We start from the raw sequence: 13,579 nt of genomic DNA, 5'->3' as shown, positions 1-13,579 counted from the left end.
GGTGTTTTAAAAGTATTTTTGTAAAATTGTGTTCTTTGAAAAATGGTCCATTCTGAGCATGAAGGAGAAACGCATACATTTTAAAATTGGCATTTTAAACAATTTATTTTAGCATTTCACTGACAAACTTAACCAACTCTTCACCCCTCCCCCAGTCCCCTCGCAGCACACTGTAGTTAGTCTGCCTGCAACTTGCAATGCTGGCTTCAATGTAGCAGGGTAGGTAGGGTGCTGTTTATAAACATGAAACGTCCAGGGCGAAACAGCCAGTGTTTATACGCACAATAAATCACAGCGAACAAGAAACAAAATGATCTCTCTCCGGCTTACCTGGACTGAGGAAGCATGCTCTCACTGCAGTACCAACAACACTCTACAGTCTTTGTTACCATTCAGTGGAAACTTGAGGCTCGGCCAGACGGGAGCAATCGAGTTCTGAGCGGATCATCCGACGACTCTTTCCCAGAACACCAGGCCATGCTCTCACAGATGGTGCGGATTAAGATGTGGGGGCACAGAACGCTTGCGAATGCAAACTATTATTCGTAGCATACAGGTGGCAAATTCGAAAAAAAATGTCACCGCAAAGGAATGGGTAAAAATATCTTAATTTTTCAAAAATATTTAATTTTCTCATTGGGTGTTAAATTTGTCATATCACATGCTTGCAGATAACAGCCTCTCCAGTCATGACGTTTTGCAGATTGAAAATATATATATATTTTATTTTTAAAAGCACGTTAGACATTGACAATTAAATAATATCGTTTTCGCAGATGCTAACAGACACGATTTAAAAGATCACTTGTTGCCAATATCACATCTTCCACATTAAATGTAAAACATGTTTGTTTCTATGGCTACAGAGAAATAGAGAACCACAAATACGAATTCGTTTTAAATCATAAATGTTTGAGTGAAAGGTCAACAGGCTGTTTCTCAAATAAATAGTCGCTTATTCGCTGTGAAGAACTTAAATCCTTTTATTAATGGTCAAAATGACAGCTTGGTTACAAGACAGTCTTGAACTTTTTAGCACTCGTAACTGCTTTATTCTGAGCAAAACAGAAACTATATGAAAGATGAATATTGACATGACTTATATTTGCAGGGATTGTTGCTAGAGCTCTGCCAGGTGTGTCCGTGCTACCGGGTAGGGTTGCCACCTGCCCGTTTTCCTATCAGCCTGGCATGTCTTTTTAAATATAGGCTAGTATGAAATGTGGCAACCATACTTCCGGGTGGCCGGAACAAAAGAGCCCTTTACCCTTCCTAGCACTTCCTGTACCATGCCCCAGGGAGCACGCAATAGAAGTGACAACCCTACATTTCCCTGCCTTAGGGTATAGCAGATAAGTAGATTTCATTAGGATCATTCTATGCTTTAGTCTTTCAGGGGGCTAACATTTCTGAGAGTAAAAGAAACAGTAGCTTCGGGATCAGGAGATCTATGAGGGGAATTAAAGAGACAAGGAGAAAGGTCATCAGAATGTGGGTTCATTTTTTAAAGTTCTTCTGAGTCAATGTCATGAATTTCAGAAAGTTCATGACAGGTCTTGCGTTCACAGCAATTAGAGTTCCTGTTCATTATTGATCCATTCCTCCATAGAGTGAGTATAACATATGAATGTTTGTAACAAAGTACAGATCTGGGTTTGAGATCGGTCAGTTTTCTGTGAGCCCTTCATCTTGGCGAGTACACTGTCCCGTTGGCAAAGAGATACGTTTGAGCTCTCCTCCTCCGATAAGCATTTGACTTCAACTTGTCTGGTGATGTTGTAGCAGAACAACCCGAGGTAACCTATTTTTCATTTTTCTTACACACTGCAGTTGAACAGGCAACTAACGTCTAAGTGGTACCATGTGCTGTCACTAGATATTTTCTCTGCATCTCTTGCAGAACACCTCAGAAAAAGGTTGTTTGATAAGTTTGGACATTTGTAGATTTGGAGATTTTCATGGCTTTCTACAAAGTAGCCTGGTGTATTCAGAAATCACCTTCACTTGTGGCCACAAAGGACTGATCTTTCTGTAATAGGTGCAAAGTCCTTGAAGAGGCTGAACAATTAAAAGGTAGCTTGTTGTCAGTCCATACAAACTTTGAAATGCCAAATCCCATTTGAGGACCAATACAATGACATCAGTTGACATGCTCAGGAGCATCCATGGCTGCATTAATTGTTCAACAATTATCCATAGTGATAAGTAGACATTGACAAGTCAGGATTGAATCGGTTCAACCAATGGTGATATTTTTCCACAATTAAGAGTTTATAGAGATAAGATGCCTTCCCCAGCCACTGGCCCAGATTTGGAATGACAACCGCATCTCCATCAGGACTATCCAAAACCTTCACCAATTTAGGAAAGTGCTAAAGACATACCTCTTTAAAGAGCACTGCCAAATGATGCAGCCACAGTCAACTTCTATTCTCAGAACCCAGGTACCATCCCAATACGCATTGACTGTATCTCTGCCTTTGACTCCGTTCAGAGCTCTGCTGCTTTTTGGCTGCTTTCACTATACAAATACCATGTACATACATATATTAACAAGCAGAACTCTTGAAAAGAATGCAGAAGCATTGTGATAATTCACTGGCCCGTGCTTAATACAAAATTTGATGTCCTATAGTCATAAGCACCACTGACTTCTGTGCAGGGCAGCTTCTTGGGATTTCAAAATATATTGATGTGAGCCTGATGGTCAGTGACAGTGTTAACAGCTTTACAGCACAAGAACAAAATGTTTGCAGAACACCAATGGTTTCCTTTTCAGTTTGTGAGTCCCCAGTTTTATCTAAATTCGATTGACAAAGCAATCATATGCCTACATGAATCAGCATCTCATTCTTGTAGAGACAGAACAGCAGCTAGACCCACCGGAATTGCATCCACAACAAGTTCAGTCTTCAGGAGAGGCTCTAGGTAGGCAATGTCACTGTCCTCCACAGTTCATGTATTATGCCATCAAATGAAGACTGAACGTTCTGTGACCAGGAATAAGGCTGCTGTTTCTTTGTAAGACCTCTTAAAGGAGAATGGACGAATGCAGCATTGTATCTAGGGGACTCAAGTATTTACCATGCCTAGGAAAGATTTCAGTCAAAAGATGTCTGGAGAAGAAGACTTAGTGGAGAGGGCATTTAAAATTTCGGTGTAGAGCCTCATGCCATTCCATTAGAAAATGTGGATGCAGAATTTTAGACCGGGTCTGGAAAATTCACATTTGTCTTTAATGAGCATAATATTGACTTCTGCAAAAGGTCCTTAGACATTCATCAGAGTCTCAGTACGTTCTACCCGAGTTTTCCAAAAAGAGAAGCATATCATAATGATAGTTTAGGAAAGAAGGCATACTCTTTAACATTTTCCTAATCTCTTCTTGAAACACGACATCTGCAGACCACACATCAAAGCTGAGGCGTTTGCATCTGAACAGGCCTTTTTGGGTGGAAAATGTTATACCATCTTGATCATTTCGTTAACACCAGCTGGTAGTTTTCCTTGTTAAAATTAAACTTGAGAACATCTGAGCCCCATTAAGTTGTTGAATAATCTATTGTTCTGACTGCAGGGTGCTAAGTGTCTGTCTTTGTAGGTGGCCAAATTAAACTGTTCATGTCCACACAACTTCTGGTCTGGCCTTCTGACTGTCAGCTGGGGACTGGGGAAGTTGGAGAAACCACGGCATAGTCCTATGTATGGCTTCATGATCTCTTTACTTGCGAAACTGTCAATTTCTGTCCCTGTCGTCTGCTGAATGTTGTGGGATATTTCTCTCAACTGCTTGCACCCCAGCCCTGTTTAACAGTCCTGCAAAATTCCAAGGGACAGCCAGTATTTACCGCAAAGTCAAACACAATAGGTAATGAAGTCTCCCCATGAGACAAGAAGGCATGAAAATACCTGTGTGTGCAAGAAAACTCTTTATGCTGGATTAGTGAAGTGAGATAGCAGATGGGGGTTTTGCAAAATCATCATTCATGGTCAGGACACTGCTTATGAGGGAAAAGACCTTCCTCAAAGGCAATCCTGCATAGGCCTTGATTCCAAATGGGTTAGGGTTTTTTCACCCCTGGACAAATTCTATCTTTGCAGGGGTCAGAATTCCTCACCCTTCCTTAGATTCCGACAGGTCAAAACTGTTGGAATTTAGGATGGAAAATGTATACAGTATTTTCTACACCATGTGGATTTTGGTGGTACATGTTCTTAACCAAAAACTCAGAATAAGTGCTATTTATTGCATTCAATGAGTAATATACCCACTGCTGTCACTGGGGGGGATAAACATCACAATACTCATAGTCAGGGCCACAGTCTTTCAATCGTGAGTTCTCTAGAGGAACACTTTCAGCTGTAATCTTTCTGGCTTCTGTCACAAAAGCACAGCTTGTGTCTTTGAGTCTGAGTGGCATCTGTTGATAATGCCCTTCCATGGAGCTGTGTACCCTTAGAAAATGATTCAGCCACTCACATCCATGTCATGGGCTTCCATTTGCCGGACAGACACCCATATGCTGTCATTTATGACCACAGCTGAATTATTTCCTTTTTTTGGTAAAGCCAGGGGCAAGTGCTTTCGTGGTAGAGCCTGTGGTGCTACCCACCTTCTCACTCTACCTGCAGTGATTAATTATCTAGAATTAAACACCTTCAGTGACTTCAACTCTGACCATTTTCAGAATGTCCTCTTTTTTTAGGCTTTTGCAATAGATTATTTTTCTGAAGGCTGAAGGCTCACATCTAGAGATAATTTACAATATGAGAGCGTCCCATTAGCTGTAATTCTCACAGTTGCATTTTTTTTATTTGCACTTTTTATGTGTCCAGCTATGAATCTGTGTGTTTTTCTGGTGTCTAGCATGTGGTATGAAAGATGTAAAATCCATAGTACATAGTTTTCAACAGTGTGAAGTATTTCATTAGACCATGATGTAGTGTCATCCTCCGATATCTTGAATATAGTATGTCTCTTCCTGGGACCCACACAGGGCATCTGAAGCATCTTCTTGCAGTCCTCAGGAGTGATACTCCTGGTAATAATGAACAGGTCAAATTCCTCAGTTCATCCACTGGCTCCAGCGGGCCCTAGGTCGTGTGACTCACTCATATCATACTGACGTTACTCTTGCAATACTAGTGCCTCAGCTGACAGAGTCATCACAGTGACAAAGCCGCATGGTCTCCATCTTGGGTGCTGCTTGGTGGAACCATCATACAACAAGGTCATTGTTTAGAGTTGCAGGACGCTGGTCACTTACATCGGATTCACACTGACAGGAACTGGATGGGGGGGAAGCAAGGTTGGAGAAAGTCTGCCTCACTGTCAGTGTACTGTCCCACCACTGCTGACACATACACAGCTTCATGACTGCATATTTGAAAATAGGAACTATATATGTAGGTGAATATAGGCATAGTATGCTCACAGAAATGAGCCTAGAGCTCTGCCGGTCACACTCAGTGGGACCTGTGGACCTATACCCTGTTCCCTTACCCTTTGCTCACATTTATATAATTATGTGAAGTATGCAGTGTCTGCCATGCTACTCCCCTGCTTGCCGAAAAGAAAAGTCTCAATATGTTCATTATGCCCAGTACTGGTTGAAATGTTCCTGTGCCAGATTTTCTTTGGCTCCGTCCATTCCACCACCCACAATGGGCATTCAAAGCCCAAACATCTCTGGGAACACCACCAATAGATGGCTGGTGAAATAGTGTCTGAACTTGGGTCCCTTCTGGGGTCCTTTTTAGACACACAAACTGAGCATAGCAGGTTCTAAGCAGGTCCTTGGGGAGAGGACTTGTGTGCCCCTGATGGAAATGCAGTGTGAGGCCTTGAACTCACTTTAAGATACCAGCCTACAGGTAGTCAAATCTATACAAATGCCCCAACTACGCTTTGTCATCACCAGCCAGGTTTGCTCTCTTCATGGGTGTTGGTAGTTGGTCAGACCTAATCCTTAGTACTGGTAGGGTCACCTGAACCTCAGCTGTAGAATGCCGAAAATTATCTTCTTTTGGTGGGATTCCAGAGGCGAGAATGGTGTAGTGTCCTGGAATTGTGCAAACTGAGACGTGGTGACCACGATCCACACAGCGGTGCCTCCTTTCGCATCCCCCCATACCACTTGACCTTTTTCTAATGTGTCTGGGAGCCACAGAATCTGAGGGGTCATTGACGCAAGACAATTTTGGAGGAAGCAGCAATAAGTCTGAGAGCAGATACCCCAGACACACATTGGACTACTTTATTGCCTGTGGAGTGCTGTATGTATATCCAGTTTCCAAGCAGTAAATGACTGTTGGAAGTTTTCAAGCTTTCCATGTTTCCTGTTACATCCAGGCAGGAGGCTTTTCAGAAGCAGCAGCATTTGAGAAGGTCTTTGCATTTCTGGTACAGAAGGCAGAACATCTCTGTCTTCATGAAGGAAGGTGTAGTGAGATATTGTCCTCCTGACCACTCCGGTAAAGTCAGCTTCTCTGCCGTTACAATTGCCTGGAGGGATGTTGCACTGTGTGCTCATAGAGTCAACCCCAGATGGCTGCAAGCAGGGCAAGGATGTCAAACGTGGAGTTCTTCCAGTGCTTGAGAGACACAATTCATTGAAAGAAGTGGGCATTGCTAGCTTTAGGTTTTCTCCAATCCAAGATTGTTGCCCTCTCAATGTTTGTTGTCTGAAGGTTCTGTGATGTTATCTCTTGCACTTAGCATTTATAAGAAGGCTTGGCCTGAGAAAGGTGAGTTGCAACACATTTGTTTTCCTATTTTTGTTTGTATTCATCACCCACGTGTTGGTATTTCTGATCCTGATTTTTTTGCTGTACTTCTTAGTTGGATGTCTGCTTCAAATACTGGTTCTGGAATGTTTATTCCAGCTTCCTTCTCAACCCTGATCAGCGGTGGTTTAATGATTTGCGTATCAAGTACGGTAATCTTCATCATCTTCAATCAAGAATCTTCCAAATTGCTAAGGAGGTTTCTTCTGCCCTTTGTGGCTTTTTTCCTCCTACCTGTAACCCTTTAAAGGAAACACTTGACACCTTTTAAGTGTGTAATAAGTGCAGTGTGGAACCATGGCTTCTGGGAGGAGATACGCTTTCTGTGGGGAATCAAGAAGAAAACTCGAGAGACCTTCACAGCACCCAGTCCTTGACCTTCCCAGGGCCAGGACCAGTAGGTCTACCTCTTTTCCCATCCACTTTTAATGGATGCCAATGGCTTTATTACTGTATCTCATTGGCTCACTTTCACTACTAGGTGACTCTGTAGTATCAAAGAGTGGGCAGCCCTCTGTTCAGATGCCATTGTGCTGCTTCAGTGTCCCCTTCCTCTGCCTCCTTGACCCCTCCATCACAAATTCTGTTGACTCTCGGTGGGCTGTGCATTGCTACTAGGCCTCAGACTCTGACCTGGATGTAGATGGTGGAGAGACTGGTGAGCATCACCGTGGTGCCAGGAGCAGGACTCGTCAGGATTGTGTAGATATGATCTGCATGGCAGATCGGACCAAGATGTGCCTGATGGGTCTGCCTCTTAGGATTGTGAGCCTATCAGTGGCCACCTGAAGGGCTCATTACCTTCCTTGGTGCCAGTTGCACAGCAGGTCTAAGTCTCCACCTTCTTCACCCATCACATGATGTATGCCTGGGTCTTTTTAGCAATGCCTCCTTTGGATAATTCATCAACACATTACATTCAAATGTAAACTACTGTAACTAACTTACATCTCACTCACTGGGAATCTCATACCTTAAAGCACAGGTTTAGCTTTGGGAATGCTCAAAGGCTTCTTTGTCATGAAATAACCCTCAAAACAGGGAAGTTTGGTGGGATGCTTATCCTTTTTTTTTTGTTTAAGCATTCACATTTGGGCAACACTCAAGCCTATCTTTCATGACATTGTGGAAATAAAGATTTATAATACCACACAATTGTTGTTTATGAGATTGTAGTTGCATAGTTGTTTTGCTTGTATACTAAGGCCCGTAACACCATTGTTACTCCACTATGCATGTTCATTCTTTGTTCTGGTCTCTCAATTATGGGTTTGTTCCTACTATGCATGAGATAATTAATACTTTGAAATGTGTATTGGCTACTAGCACAGGTACCTGATTTTAATTAATTAATTAATTTAATTAAATTAATTAATTAATAGCTTTATTCGGTTACTAGACCATCAAAGCATAAATACAGTCAAAATATTATAAGAGCATGGTAAAAGAATAATATAGAAATACAAGAATATAAGCATATAAGTAAAAGTTTAGGATACTCTACACATAATACTAATTCATGAAAAGCTACCATTTAGAAAACTCTTCTTATGTGCCATTCTGTCACAAGAACTTACTAATACAAGTATAAAATATAAATATGTTAATAAAAAGTCAAGATACTATGCATAAGGTGGGAATTCATAAAAGCTACTGTTTAAGAAAACTCTTTCTTATATGCCATGCCGCCACAAGCAACTTGCTAACTGCAACAAGCAAGGGTTTAGATGTATTACTCCTTGAAATTCTCATTGCTACCCAATATTGGGTCACCCCTAGAGCACGACAAATGGTGCAAATCCATTTGCATCAAGAAGCAGAATAGACTGGCCAAAAAAAAAAAAAGTGCTCCTCGGTTTCTGGGTTACCAGAACAAGCGGGGCACAGATCAGAAAAGGGAACAGACCCCCATTTACTGGTCAGGGATAACAGTGGAAAGCTCCCAAATCAGAAACGAGCATACAGCCCCTTCCCCTGCAAGTCAGGAATAAGGTCCAAAGAAGGTTCAAAGTGAGGTATCGATTTTAAGTCCAAGAATGTCAAAACACTTTAGGACAAATAAAGTTCAACATTGTGGTAGATAAGTGCAAAATCTATTATAGCACAAATCTTGAAAGCTAAGTACTTACCCTCCTCACCAAGGCATATTAAGAAACAGATAAATGTCTAATTGTATTTCACAAGATTACAATGGAACTCTTTATATTTTCTGTAATCAAATACTGCCAATTAGGGGACCTGTTGCAGCACCACCTGTAGTAATCACTGGGTCCAGAACACTTGTTGGCCACCTCTAAAGACCAGCTACCAAACGATCCAACATTAAAGACATTTAGTTATGATAGAGAGGCATTATAAGTAGAGAAGGTGCAAAAAAAAGTAACTCGATAAACCAACCAAGCAAGTAGGTCCTCTGTATTTGTGTCTTTTATTCTTGTTTCTTCATTGATGTACACAACAAGTGCAGCCAACGTGTTTCACCCTATCGCGGGCATCTTGAGGGCAAAGCTCAGTGGAGAAGACGTACACAACCAGTCTAAATATCAGTATCAGCAAAAATAGGCCAACATCTGAGGTACACTTAATTTGTAAACTGTCTTTGATCATGAAACAGGCATTAAGGTGCCTACATCAGATTAGTATCGAGTTTATAGAGTCAAAGGTCCAGTTGCCCAAGCTGTGTTCGACAAAGTAATGCATCCAGCGTCCAGGTCTATAGAATGCAGTCTATACACCAGGACGCTGGACGCAGATACTTTGTACTTTGGTTAGACTCGTTGTGTGTGTCTTCTTCATTGAGCTCTGCCCTAAGGAGCAACTTTCGTTTGCACTTTTCTACTTATGTTGCCTCTTTATCATAACTAAATATTTTCTTTAAACAGTTGGCAAATGAATGTACCACATCAGAAAAGGAATAGTTATGAACATCTCGTTGACACAGGACTTCACAGGAGTAAATATTAGCAATCGCTTCTAAGTCCAGAACTTAATTCAATCAAATAGATCAGTGGTTCCCGACCTTTCGACTTCTGTGGACCCCCACTTTATCATCACTGGAATCCAGGGACCCCCACTGAGTCATTACTAAAGGCTGTGGACCCAATCTATTAATATTACTTAATTTTCTAAGCATTCACGGACCACCTGAGGAGGGTTCGCAGACCCCCAGGGGTTCCCGGACCACAGGTTGGGAACCACTGAAATAGATAATATATGTTAGCAAAAAGTCAATTGCAGACAACAAATTTGAGTATTCTGGAATTGGGATGTACAACAACCATAGGTGAAGCAAACCAAGGGCCTGATTTACAGTTTGGTGTACGAGTTACACCATCACAAATGTGTCAGATATCATGTCCACCGTATTACAAGTGCCATTGGATATACTGCACTTGTAATATGGTGGACGGGGTATCCGTTATGTTTGTGACAGATATACTGCTCGCTGTATTACAAATGCCTTTGGATATAATGTACATGTAATATGATGGACGGGATATCTGTGATTTGTGATGGAGTAACCTGTCTGCTGAATTCTAAATCACACCCCAAGTCTTTTATTTGATATAATATTTTTGAAGAGATGTTACAGAGCTGCAACTTGAGCAACTTTTGGTGATAAACGTTGCCAGATTTCAGATGCCTCATTTTTTAAATATAAAGATAGTATGAGAATTCATCTTGATGTTTAATTTAAATTGATCGAAACGAGTTTCCTATCTGACCACTCACACTTCAAGCCATATATATTTGAAACTAGAATCTAAACGTCATCCCTACGTCCCTCCATGCAATCATTTATTTCCTTGTTGTCCGTTCCAGAGGGTCCATGGGTGCACACCAATATCTAACTAAATACAAGATTGTGGCGTGATCCGATAGGCATAAGATTGCAACAACACCTAATTCTAACTGAATTTGGGTCTAGAACACCGAGACTTCCTTAACCAAAATAGACCTGATAGCATTTACTGGTGATCAAATTCTAAATTATTTTTAAAGGCTCTCAAGGTCACATCCCATGTATCAAGGGTTGCTAAGTACTGCATTCACTGGTTTTATAAGTGAACCAAAAGAGTTTCATTCATGAATTATAATTAACTTCACTATAACAGTAGTAAATTCTTTTGTCTTACTTTATTTCTAACAGTTATGATATTGACTTTACTTTTTCAAGCTAACAACCCTACAGAAAACATCTACATTTGAATTTCCGAATTCCAAAGACTAGGATTTTAATTTTCTACAAAATGATAGACGGTTTAATGCGCTAATTGGTTTTAATAAGTACTTTAAGTTCTTTATTCTCACATAATTGCTTTACAAAACCACCAGTTCATATGCTTGCAGGTGGCAATTTAGTCTTTATGCTGAAACGTGGAGGAAATAAAAAAAAAAACTATTTCCATAAAGTTTCTGCCAAATCTGCCATGTGTATTTAAAGTGTTATGTTCCTGCAAGGCAGTGAGAGATTTTTTGAGCTCCCAAATTTCTTTCAGAACCATTCTTCGGAATGGTGCTCACTGAAGAGTGCCTCTAGGGATTACTCTTCCCCTAATCTGCCAACTACCTCCAAACATTCCCCCAATCAGCACCACCACAGGGTAATCATCACCAGTACAACTAACATTCATATTCAAGGTTTCTTTTAGGAGTGAGCTGGAGGATATGATTGTCACTGTCATGTCATTGTCTATTACTGAGCTCTCTTCAAAAGCCACTGTAGCTCCAAGGCATCAGTAGTGGATTCTGACCACTCATAGACCTTGGTAAATAGTTTAGCATCTTCTGGACTATTAGGGCAAATTGTATACTTATTCTAATTATTGTTCTATTTGGGGCCCATAGAGATATCTCTAAGTGATTGTGGGGTACTTTAAATACATTTTTCACATGCCCTCAAACGGTTATGTTTGTTACTCAGATCACTGCTATGCCAATCAGCAAGCCGAATAATAAACGCAGCATGCTGCCAACCTTTTATATTTATGTACATTCCGCTTGCCATTAAATGCAATATGTCTTAGGCCCTGGACAAACTGTTTGTCAAAAACAGTCTGACTATGCAAGCTGATTGACCAAAATGCCACCTGTAGTGGAAGTGACATGACACCCCTTTGACTTCTTTTGAAATCAATACACCCTTGTCCCAACCCCATTTTCAACCCCAATCCCTCAACATCATCCTTCTTGCTGCTGATGGGTTAGCAGAATTCAAAGAAATATAAAGATCCAAATATTTCAATAAATTTCTCCTTCTACTATCTCGTCACTTGGCTTGATAAAGAATTGACGAGATTTTCCATGTTTCACCCAACTTGCACACCAAATTGGCAAAAAATCTCTCTCCTCCATACTTCACCCATCATGCAAACCAAAGTAGTTTTAAAATCTCTGGTTATCACTCTCAAATCCCTTTGGTATTTGTTATGTTTATAAGTGTATAGTCAATACACTTCCAAAAAGCTTATATTACAAAGACATCATTAGTCATTGCTGGTGCAAGATAAGCATTAACTACATCAAACTTTCCCATATTGTTCCTGCCATTTCAACGGCTGCTTGAGCTGCCAAAATAGTCTCCCCTTTCCACTGGGATATGTTTTCATTGCATAGGTGCTGGCATTGTTAGCGTAATGATAATTCCACATTTAGGGGGCAACCCCCTCTAATTTTCACTACAGTTTTTAATTGCATGTATACTCAACTAAAGGGAGTGAGTCAAAGTTCTAGATTCTAGATTTCCTGGAAAGAAACAATCTTGCTAGTTCTTAAAAATTCCTCCAATTTTCAATGTTTTAACTCGGATCTGTGATGAGCCAGTGCAGAATTGCCTAACAATTGTCAATCGGTCTAGGCTGCCTCTTTCCCATGACTCATATGCTCTCTTGACTATAATATGACAATTTCTGCCAATGTGCAGCTGTGGTAAGTTGGTCATTAGAACTCCCCTTTTGCTCTCTTTCAGGGCCATACCAGGGGTTGCAGAAATGGCACAGTTGGAAGACCCTGTGTTAGAAATGGGAGTCTCGAGTTGGCAGTGGATTGCACCTGTCCAAGTAGGGACTCTTCTTCATAGTCAGGATAAGGGAGTCAATCACCTAAGATAACGTCTGCTCACTCCCTTGGTAGCTTGGCACAAGCAGTCAGGCTTATCTCAGAGGCAATGTGTAAAGTATTTGCACATAACACACAGTAATACAGTAAAAACACTACAAAAGGACACCCCACCAGTTTTAGAAAAAGAGGCAAAATAGAAAATAGCAGTCCTTGCGATGAGATCCAAAGTGCGGCGTCGATGGCATTGGCAGGAGTCGGTTTCGGAGGTTGGTGCATGGGTCATCGGGCCCTTGAAGTCACACGTGTTGCAGATCAAACTCTGTGCTGATGGTAAAGTCAGGATGGGTTTGTGGCTGCGGTGAAAAGTGGGACAACCACAGGTCACAGTGCAGGCTGCGGCTCAGTGATGGCGTTCTGCAGGGTAAGTAAGACCAGGGCAGTGGTGTGAAGCAGGGCTGTGTGACATGTGGTGTCTCCAGGTCACGTGCAGGCAGCGTCATCGTCGTCGCTGAAGTGCTGTTGTTGGTAGGCCCAAGGCTGCAGTACGATGCGAGGTGGCATCCCTGGGTCGTAGTGCAATCAGTGGCATCTGTTGATGATGCTGGAGTCAATGGCGGACTAGGGCTGCGGTGCGGTACGGGACGGTGCTTCATGTACCTCACAAGCGGTGTCCTCAGGCCGCGGTGCAGGCAGCGGCTCCCGTGTCAGCGTAGAACAGCATTGTCTGGGATAC

The 13,579-nt window shown here is 41.5% G+C and overlaps 1 protein-coding gene across 5 annotated transcripts in view; it reads right to left on the bottom strand.

Annotated features, from left to right (window-relative positions):
- The window catches only part of TFDP2 (transcription factor Dp-2), a 455,267-nt gene extending 454,793 nt beyond the window's left edge, over nucleotides 1-474 (bottom strand). For 3 of the 5 annotated variants that reach the window (XM_069213930.1, XM_069213932.1, XM_069213931.1), the window contains exon 1: nucleotides 331-473. The gene's annotated coding sequence lies outside the window, so the exon portion shown is untranslated. Of the gene's footprint in view, nucleotides 1-330 lie in introns of all 5 variants that reach the window. The other 2 variants (XM_069213927.1, XM_069213929.1) reach the window with 1 other exon arrangement.
- Nucleotides 475-13,579: the final 13,105 nt, after the last annotated feature.

This window comes from Pleurodeles waltl, chromosome 11, assembly GCF_031143425.1.
Source record: "Pleurodeles waltl isolate 20211129_DDA chromosome 11, aPleWal1.hap1.20221129, whole genome shotgun sequence".
In the NCBI taxonomy this organism is placed as follows: domain Eukaryota; kingdom Metazoa; phylum Chordata; class Amphibia; order Caudata; family Salamandridae; genus Pleurodeles; species Pleurodeles waltl.
The sequence above is the reverse complement of the archived record's forward strand: the minus strand, read 5'-3'. Positions and strand labels throughout refer to the sequence as shown.